The sequence below is a fragment of the Podarcis liolepis genome, assembly GCF_965112155.1.
Source record: "Podarcis liolepis genome assembly, chromosome: 7".
NCBI lineage: Eukaryota > Metazoa > Chordata > Lepidosauria > Squamata > Lacertidae > Podarcis > Podarcis liolepis.
Window position 1 is genome coordinate 78,230,639 of NC_139561.1, and position 11,128 is coordinate 78,241,766.

Consider the following 11,128-nt stretch of genomic DNA (forward strand, 5'->3'; position numbering starts at 1 on the left):
AAGTCCAGTCGGAGGCGGCTATGGGGTTGTGGCGCTTATCTCACTTTCAGGCCGAGGGAGCCAGCATTTGTCCACAGACAGCTTTCTGGGTCATGTGGCCAGCATGACTAAACCACTTCTGGTGCAACGGGACACTGACGAGTGCCAGAGGGCATGGAAATGGGTACCTGTCGCAGCTTTACCTATTTATCTGCTTGCACTGGTATGCTTTTGAACTGCTAGGTTGGCAGGAGCTAGGATGGAGCAACGGGAGCTCACCCTGTCGCTGGGATTCAAACCGCCGACCTGATTGGCAAGCCCAAGAGGTTCAGTAGTTTAGACCACAGCGCCACCCACACCCCTATAGCCCTGTCCTGTGCTACTGAGCTTGCAAGGTAATGGGTTAAGAGTTGCAGTTAGACAGTTGTGCTTATGCCATCTGGATGTCTCTGAACAATCAGTGTCATGGACTGGTTGGACACAGAGGAGCGGTGGCAGGAGCCAACTGGGGAATCCCCGAGGGAAGAAGGCCCAGAACCCGGGGATTGGTGGTGGGACAGCTATGTAAGAGGGAGAAGACTGGAAAGAGGAGGTGTTGTCAGAAGCTGGGGTGGGGTGGGGGGAGTCTGGAAGAGTAAGTCCAAAAGCTGAAGCAGAGGGCAGAAATGAGTCTGGCTGCTGAAGAGTCATGGGTGTCTCCCCCTCCTGTGACAGGCTCCCCTTCCTGCTTGTCTCCCCCAACCAGAAGAGGCATGAAGAGGGTGGAGGAGAGGTTGGCTTCATGCAAGGCACAGTCTCAGATTGCATGGGAGAAACTGGAGAGGCTGGTACTTTCAGTCTCAGCAACTGATTCACAGGGGGAAAACTTACGAGGGATGAGCTGCTGTGCTCATTTTGCCTGATACTCTGCCAAGGCGGTGCAGTTTGTGTTCTTGCTAATAAAGAGTTAACTCCAACAGTGATTTACTGCTGGCTCCTTCCTGTCATTCAGATCAGAATCTCGTTGCAGCTGTCAAATATTTGCACTACCTTTGGAGCATCATTGTCACTGCTGCAAGCCTGCTCTTGCATCTCTGACTCACGGGGTGAGACGAGAGGCTCGTGTAGGAAGCCTCCGCAAACATCGGACGTCATATTTGTACATTCCCAACATACTATGGGAGCCCACTGGGTGATAATTAGTAAATCTACTTCCTGCCCTTCCTCCCCAAGCTGCCTGGCATGGCAAACAACAGATAAAACAATGCAAATATTTTTATAAACCACTCTGGTGCAGCAGCTAACTGAAATGCCTGTTGGAAGTGGAAGGCCTTCCGTAGGTACCAGAAAGAACAGAGATCATGCCTTTCTAATATTTGGGGTTGGGGGAACCCAGAGGGTAGGAGTCGCTATGACTAAAGGCCCAGTTCCTTTATTGTTCAGAATGGAACTCCTGATAGGAGCAGGTCCTCTGCAGGAGGTCCTCAACTGCAGAGGGCAGAGACGGCTGGGTCTTCTTCTTTCTTTGATGATCACTCATAGCTGAGTAAGATTGTCTCCCACAAACACTGTTTTAACAGTGAGTCCATAAGTGACTGTGGAGGCCAATTCTGGATCCACATGTCCTTCCACAGTGGGGACATAGGTTTGCGGGTGGGAGTTGATCATGGTGGGGGTTTGCCAAATGTGTCTTCCTCTTAGCACGCTTCTCCCTTCCGTCCTGAATTTGAGTGTCTTCAAAGCCCATGACACCTTTGGTAAAGGCTGCTCTCCAATTGGGGCGTTTGCCGGCCTGTTTCCCAGTTGTCGGTGTTTATACTACAATATTAATTTTTTTTAGATTTGCCTTGAGAGTGTCTTGAAACCTCTTTTGTTGACCACCAGCATTACACTTTACATTTTAAAGTTCGGAATAGAGTAGTTGCTTTGGAAGACGATAATTAGGCATCTGCACAACATGACCGCATTAAAGAGTTGAGAAAATATTTCAGGAACATAGTCCTGTAGGCCAAGGATGGAAGACCTGTGACCCTGTCATAATTCCTGACCACTGATGTTTCCTGACTGTTGATGTAGCCTAACCTGGTTTCTTTACCCAACATTTTTGCTGACACAAGGTGTGCTGATGACTTTAAGGAGGTGACACACTCCTTAAGGCGAATAGGCCTGCTAATGGCTGTTTGCCACAAACAGACCTCCATGGAGCCTCCACAGACAATATACCACTGAATGACAGTGGTTTCCTAGAGCAGCTGTGGGATAGAGCTGTTGCCTTTGTACCCTGCTCATGAGCTTCCTGGAAGCATTTAATAGGTCACTGTGGGAAACAGGACTTGATAAATAAGTGTTATAGCTTGGGGGGGGGGAGCCATGGCTGTTTAAAGAGGTATAATACTGCTATAAATGGATAGTGCGGATGTGGTCGTGTTTTTCGCAAAGATGACCTGGCTGCTTTGTTGCTTTTCCAGTCTGCTGGCAACCCTAACAAAGGGAACCAAGGCTAAAGAGATGTAATTCGCTCCAGGCTACTGCAGCAATGAGGTGGACAAGCTAAATCACAAAATGAGGCTTCATGCGTCAAGGCCTGACCTGCTTTTCCAGCAAAGTTCAAAGTTGTTTAATTGTGGAAGACCAGTGTTTGCAGAGCATCTGTTCTGGATGCAGAACATCCCAGCTTCAACCCCCACCATCTCCAGGTGGGGTTTTAGAGCCTTCCAGCTTCCTAACCCCTCCTTCTTTATGCACCAGGACTGAGTAGATCTGGGGTTTTGGTAGGTGGAGCTTGTCGACAGTTGGGATTTCACCATTTCCAGCCATGCCTGCAACTTTGAATTCAGCCTTTGCAATCTTAACGGTTTGAAATGCACGAGTTCCTCCTTTCGTAATGCTGAACAATCAGGGACATTCGGTTCTGAGTCCGCTACAGGTTTTCTGCTCTCACATGGATAAATCCACACACTTGCCTAATATTGTTTGCGTGTGGGCTCTGCAAAGGTGATGCCGATTTTGATTTTGCTGGAGGATCAAGGATGGGGGAGGGAATTAACAGGAGAGAAAGGAACAGGTGGGGGGTCTGGAGAGGTGAGTGAAAGTTCCCAGGCTGGGGCAAGAGTTTCTTTTAACCGCAACGTGTGCTGGTATGGGGAAATGGCAGAACAAGTATTGCAAAACCTGCTGCAATGTTCTGTCTTGCTTTGTAAACAGCACTTTGAAGAATCCTGCAGGGTTATCACCGAGCTCTCCTGAAGCATGGTTGGCATCTGTGACCTGCCCTTAAATGTGGAGTGATGAATTTCAGGCTCAGTTGTTGAAATACAACTCTCTATAAAACTCTCTCTACATCCATGCCCACCAAAGTTGGCCGAGACTCCTTTAGACTCAGTGGTCATTTGACCGCTTGCATCACCTGCCATCCGTGCCCATCCGTGTGCACCAAAAAGGATGCTTCAATTTCCTCCTTGTGAGAAGAATAAGAAGAGCTTGGATTTGATATCCCGCTTTATCACTACCCTAAGGAATCTCAAAGCGGCTAACATTCTCCTTTCTCTTCCTCCCCCATAACAAACACTCTGTGAGGTGAGTGGGGCTGAGAGACCTCAAAGAAGTGTGACTGGCCCAAGGTCACCCAGCAGCTGCATGTGGAGGAGCGGGGAAGCGAACCTGGTTCACCAGATTACGAGTCTACTGCTCTTAACCACTACACCACACTGGCTCTTGAGAATGCACAAGAACTTTCCCTGCAGTGGTAGGTTCAAAATTAAATACTTTCCCCAGAGTGTCAGCTGACTGACAACTAGGGGAGCCATCTCTAGAGGGCCCTGTGGGCCCAAGCACCCACAAAACGCTCAGCACCCACACCACAGGGCCCCTGACGCAACTTCCAGTGCCTCATGAAGCACTGGAAATCACATCTGAGGCCTCAGAGATACTGTCTGAGGCCTTGCAAGGTCTCAGAACCCGGTGCCACTGGAAGTTAGGTTCTGAGGCCACAGGGCATTTGACATCACGTCACGTTGCAATATGACATCATGTCATGACGCACATGCTGCACACCCATAACCTGAGGCCCAAGTCGGTGCCCCTGCTGACAACAGGTGAAAGCACCTAACTGATCAACGTTTTCCTATTTTGATTCTGTCTACATCAGAAACAACCTGGAACACTTTTGCCTGTGGCCAGCGACTCGCTATACCTTTAACACACATTCAAAATACACGTCTCCCCTCAAAGAATTCAGGGAACTGTAGTTTGTTAGGGGATGCTGGGAACTGTAACTCTATGGGGGGATAAGCCACGGGGAAGAATATGCTTTAAATGTAGTGTGTACACAGTCTTGGGCCACATTCACACTACATATTTAAAGCTATAAGGTGCCACTTTAAATAGCTATGGCTTCCCCCAAAGAATTCTGGGAGCTGCCATTTGTTAAGGGTGCGACAAGTTGTTCGGAGACCGCTATCCCCCTCCCAGAGCTACAATTCCCAGAATGGTTTAACCATCAATCCCTCTTCCCAGTGAACTCTGGAAACTGTAACTCTGGGAAGGAAATAGGGGTCTCCTACCAACTCTCAGCACCCTTGACAAACTAAAGGTAAAGGTACCCCTGCCCGTACGGGCCAGTCGTGTCCGACTCTAGGGTTGTGCGCCCATCTCACTTAAGAGGCCGGGGGCCAGCGCAGTCCGGAGACACTTCCGGGTCACGTGGCCAGCGTGACGAAGCTGCTCTGGCGAGCCAGCACCAGCGCAGCACACGGAAACGCCGTTTACCTTCCCGCTATAAAGCGGTACCTATTTATCTACTTGCACTTAGGGGTGCTTTCGAACTGCTAGGTGGGCAGGAGCTGGGACCGAGAGACAGAAGCTCACCCCGCCGCGGGGATTTGAACCGCCGACCATGAGATCGGCAAGGCCTAGGCGCTGTGGGTAAAACCTGTGTCCCTCTTGACAAACTACAACTCCCATAATTCCTTGGGGGAAGCCAGGACTGTTTGTAGTGGTATCATAGCACGTTGAATATATGGTGGGTGGAGAAGTTAATTGAATGCAGTGAAACAGTCAAAGCTGATCCTCTTATTTTTGCAACCCTGGGACCTTATGTTGAAGGGTGGATAAGAAATCCAATAATAATAACAACAATACATTAACATATATATATACAGTTGATTTATTAGTGTGTCAAAATTCTTGCTCAGGCAGCTGGATCCAGATTGTCGTGACATTGCCAGTCCTCTTCAACCCTCCAGTTGTTTTGTGATGAAAACAAATAGGCAGGATTCCTGTCCCAACCGCTTTAACAGCCTACATGAGGGTGCATTCATTTTACACAGCATGGGGATCGCCCATGATTTGCCACAGGTGTTTTCCAGGACAACCGTGACACACAGTGTGAGATGTTTGGGGCAGCAAACATGCATGTTGTTTCCTTTCTACAGCACTGTGGTGTGTTACAATCCGGTCGCCAAGCTACCGTAAGATAATAGAGATGGATAATAGTTGTAGTGGAGGAGGGCATCTCCATGAGTCAATGCGTAATGCCAGGTAAAGGCTCCTATTATACCTCTGTATAATTAACCTGTGGAACTCACCGCTGCTACAGGGTGCAGCAGAGGCTGGGGATTTTGCAGGAGCCAAAAAGCAGAGTGGGGGAGTTTTAACTGCAGAAATCACACCCTGATTTTTTTTTTAAAAAAAGTTTTTAGAGCTCGTTTATGTAAATTCTATGCAGTCCTCAGAAGTTAATGTGTCCGTGTTCAGCAATGAGGAAACTGAAATTCTGTGCTCAGGATAAATCGTGCAAAATAAGTTAACTTTTAGGAATCTGTTATGGTGCGTAATATTGCTTGTTTCTACTTTATGCAGTAGGGTAAAGTGACTGATGAAGAAGCTTCTCTATCACAACCATCAACCCAGGTCACGTCACCATTTCTGCTTCCTTGTGTAAAACTGAAGAGCTGGGGCCTCTTTTAATGTCCCCCCCCCAAAAAAATCCCCTTCTTTCTTTACTTTTTTTTTTTTTTAAATTATCCATCAATTAAAGTGTCATGCAGAAGATGATCTTCCCACTCTCAATTTTATCCTCACAACAACCCGGTTCCCTTTGATAAAAGAGAAGAGAACACTTTAGTAAAATTCTAATAATAATAATAATAATAATAATAATAATAATAATAATAATAATAATAATAATAATTTATTTATACCCCTCTCATGTGGCTGGGTTTCCCCAGCCACTCTGGGTGGCTTCCAACAAAATATTAAAAACAATACAGCGTCAGACATTAAAAACTTCCCTAAACAGGGCCGCCTTCAGTTGTCTTTTAAAAGTAAAATAGTTGTTTATTGCCTTGACATCTGCTGGGAGGGCGTTCCACAGGGCAGGCACCACTACCAAGAAGGCCCTCTGCCTGGTTCCCTGTAACTTGGCTTCTCGCAGCGAGGGAACTGCCAGAAGGCCCTCGTCACTGGACCTCAGTGTGTCCGGGCTGGATGATGGGGGTGGAGACGCTCCTTCAGGAATACAGGACAGAGGCTGTTTAGGGCTTCAAAGGTCAGTGCCAACACTTTGAATTGTGCTCGGAAACATCCTGGAAGCCAATGTAGGTCTTTCAGAACCAGTGTTATATGGTCTTGGCGGCCACTCCCAGTCACCAGTCTAGCTGCAGCACTCTGGATTAATTGCAGTTTCCGGGTCACCTTCAAAGGTTGCCCCATGCAGAGCGCATTGCAGTAGTCCAAGTGGGAGATAACTAAAGCATGCACCACTCTGGCGAGACAGTCTGCAGGCAGGGAGGGTCTCAGCCTGTGTACCAGATGGAGCTGGTAAACAGCTGCCCTGGACACAGAATTAACCTGGGTCTTTATTGTGCTTACCTTACTTTGAGGGCAGCAGAGTGGGGGCTTGCGTCATTTGCTTCATTCTGCAAAGCATATCTCTGCTGGTCTGCCCTTGTCAGACTCCAGGATGCCTGCACTTCCTGATTTTAGAAATGAACAAATAAAACTGTGATTTACCCACAATAAACTGAAGCTTAGAAGTCACTGTGCTCTGTTTAAGGATGCTATCATCAGGAAGGTGGGGTGGAATTCAGCTACACACTCACAGGACAAACAACAACACAATTTAAAGACTCCCTGATAGGTAATGAGCTCAGTCTAGGCTGGGATGGCAGACTGGTTGTGCCAACCCTTAAACCCTGCATCCCTACCCACAGGCTAATGTTGACTGATTGGCACGCAGATCCAGGGAGATCTCAGATAGAGGGCCCCGCGCCTGTCTATTGGCTGGATATGCACCACACCTCTCTCAGGTATGCTAGTGGGAGTTTTAAGTGGGAGGGGGATGTGCTGTTTTGTTTCGGCGCCCGCAAACCGGATGTATCGAAGAAATGCAACCAGGCTCACAAAAGTGTAATAAGGTTGTAATAAGGACCAGCAACAGCCAGACTCTGTTGGAGTCAGAACACCTACACAAACTGCTATTGCTACAACCACAATAACCACACAAGCCAGCTCCTTTGGCCTCCTCCCTGCAGGATATGAGGCAAGGAGTTGGGTTTTTAATCTAGCTCAGGCATCTCCCTCCCAGATGCCACAGCTGCTCCCCCAGATTACATGAACGTCATACATTTAAAGCACTGTGGTACCACTTTAAGCAGTCACGACCCCCCCTCACAAAGAATTCTGGGAGCTGTAGTTTGTTAAGGGGGCTGAGAGTTGTTTGGAAGCCCCTATTCCACTCCCAGAGCTACAGTTCCCAGAATGACTTCACAATCTACCCCTCTTATGGGGAACTCTGTTTCCAGGTCCTTGGCATCTCTGGGCAAGGCCGAGAAGGATTCCTGCCTGAAATCTAGAAAGTGTAGACCAGGGTTTCCCAAACTTGGGTCTCCAGCTGTTTTTTGAACTACATTTCCCATCATCCTTGACCACTGGTCCTGCTAGCTCAGGGTGATGGGAGTTGTAGTCCACAAGCAGCTAGAGACTCAAGTTTGGGAAACCCTAGTGTATACATCCCAGTAGTGATGTATGGAAGTGAGAGCTGGACCATAAAGAAGGCTGTTCGCCGAAGAATTGATGCTTTTGAATTATGGTGCTGAAGGAGACTCTTGAGAGTCCCATGGACTGCAAGAAGATCAAACCTATCCATTCTTGAGGAAATCAGCCCTGAGTGCTCACTGGAAGGACAGATCGTGAAGCTGAGGCTCCAATACTTTGGCCACCTCATGAGAAGAGAAGACTCCCTGGAAAAGACCCTGATGTTGGGAAAGATGGAGGGCACAAGAAGAAGGGGACGACAGAGGACGAGATGGTTGGACAGTGTTCTCGAAGCTACGAACATGAGTCTGACTAAACTGCAGGAGGCAGTGGAAGACAGAAGTGCCTGGCGTGCTCTGGTCCATGGGGTCACAAAGAGTCAGACACGACTAAACGACTAAACAACAACAACAACAAAGTGTGGACAATACTGAGCTGGATGGACTGTAACTTGACTCTCTATAGGCAGCTTCTTACATTCCTAAAGCAAAGTACTGATGACCCTGAAATGAATTGGTGGGCAACCTGGAAACAGAAATAAGCAGCTTCATTGTCAATGGTTGATCAGGAAACAGAATTGCCGAGCAAAATTCCTCCAGTGGTTTTTGCATGGGTCTACCTCGCCTGTTTGCCCACTTCCTGCCCTGCTAGAGTGGGAAGAAGGCAAACACAGCCTTTCCTATCTCTGGCTTCCTCATCTATGACTCTTTGCTCCCAGTCCGGTATCTTCCTATCATTAACATCACAGGTGCCAAATTAAAGGGTTCATTGTAGCAAGTGAGCAAGGTGTTTATCTTCCCCTTGGAGGATTTATGGTGTTACGGTATCCTGAAAGACCTACATTGGCTCCCAGTATGTTTCCAAGCACAATTCAAAGTGTTGCTGCTGACTTTTAAAGCCCTAAACGGCCTTGGCCCCGTATACCTGAAGGAGCGTCTCCACCCCCATCATTCAGCCCGGACACTTAGGTCCAGCGCTGAGGGTCTTCTGGTGGCTCCCTCCCTGCGAGATGTGAGCTTAGAGGAAACCAGGCAGAGGGCCTTCTTGGTAGTGGTGCCCGCCCTGTGGAACGGCCTCCCATCAGATGTCAAGGAAATAAACAACTATCTGACTTTTAGAAGACACCTGATGGCAGCCCTGTGTAGGGAGGTTTTTAATGTTTGATCTTTTACCGTGTTTTTAATGTTCTGTTGGGGGCTGCCCAGAGTGGCTGGGGAAACTCAGCCAGATGGGCGGGGTATAAATAATATATTATTATTATTATTATTATTATTATTATTATTATTATTATTATTATTATAATATAACAGGAAAGATCCCATGAAGTGAAAGGCATCTGGAAACCCCACATATAAAGCTGCAGCCTTCTGCCCCGTTATTTGCAGAAATCAGGTCCTCTGCTGCTGAGTTATGGCCCTTCTCTTAGATCAGTGGTAGCACAGATGCTGTGCATGCAGAAGGCCTCAGGTTCAACCCCAGCATCTCCAGGTAGGGTTGGGAAAAGAGCACAGCTCCCAAAAATGAGTGTGGCCCAGAAAATGTGTGTCCCATTTTTCAGCTGCGACATCTTGGATGGTATGGAATGTACCTGCCCCAAAATATTAATCCCAAGGGAATGCATCCCCCAGCAGAAGAAAGATCATTCACTACTGATCAATAAGCTTAATCAGGGCTTTTTTCTGGTTAGAATGTGCCAGAACGGCGTTCCGGCACCTCTCAGGTGGGCCCTGGAAGTAGGGAGAGAGACCTGACCAGCCTCAGCAAAGCCCTGCTGTGCCTCCAGCTCATGAGGAGACCCTCCTTAGAGCCGGGGGGGGGGCAGTGGTGGCCAAACTTGGCCCTCAAGCTGTTTTCCAGCTAACAGGACCAGTGGTCAGGGATGATGGGAACTGTAGTCCCAAAACGGCTGGAGGGCCACGTATGGCCACCACTGTGTCTATGGGCTTTGGAGAGGGTCTTCAGCCTCCCAGCTAACACCTAACATGCGGGAAAACCACACCTCAGCTGAACAAACCCTCTACTGCTCTGGCACATGCGAGCTGGAGAGGCAGTGGGGCTCATTAAGCTGCTCATTTGAAGCATGGAAGGCTCCCCTCCCCTCAGCTGAGCAGCCTCAACAAGCCTCTGGCTTGTTAGGACACCACCCCCCAAACCGCAAAGAGGATGCGACTTTTGGGTTTGAGTCTTCTGAGGGAAGAACATTCTGGCACCTTATTTTCTAGAAAAAAAAAGCACTGAGATTAATACTCTGCACTGTTCCCTCCTCAGATGAACTGGCAAGAAATTCTGCTGACGAAATCCTGTTAAGTACCTCTGAGTTCATTGCATTGATTTCTTTAGAAAAATCTGCACAATGCTTAATTTTAAAAAAAATCCCTAAGTGGTGTACATAAAACAAGGCATCACAATGATCTGTAATGTACAAATAAAAAGCAGCAACTTTTTTAAAAAACACACACACCAAAATTATATGACCGGATAGGCTTCCTGCAGCAGAAATGTTTTTAACAAGCATCTAAAACATTATAAAGAGGGTGCCCTTTTATAAACATCCATTTAAAGTGAATGCCTTCTCCCAAAGAACCCTGAGAATTGTAGTTTCCTAGGGTTGCTGGGAAATTTAGTTTGGCGAGGAATAAATGACAGCTTCTGGAACTTTGGGGAGGAAGCCATGTGTTTTAAATATATGGTGTGGATATGAGTGAAGAATCACCCCCCCCCCAAGTAAATGGTGGGTTTTTTGGAAGTTGTTTTGTTTCTGCCGAGGGAGAATTTTTCCCAATACGTTTTGCATTTCCCCTCCCTCAGAGCACCATAGTGCATGCCTGCCCTCTCTGCTTTTGATTTGAAAATCCTTCCACATTCCACCACAGTTGCAGGTACAGCTGTTTACGGATCCTCCAGCCCCACCTTGGCAATGGAACCGGCTATTTAAAGCTCTCTCACACGCCCTGCCTACTGTGTGGTTTTGGTCTGCTGCGGGGGAAGATTTAATGGGAGGGGAGTTTTGATGGGACACGAGGTCTAAATTTGGTATCAGGGATGCCTGTGAGAAAATGTGTGAGAACGTTCTCGTCTTGGCGCATGAGGAAACACGTTTTGATCTGCAGTGCTATGCCAGTGCTATGTTGCTTAA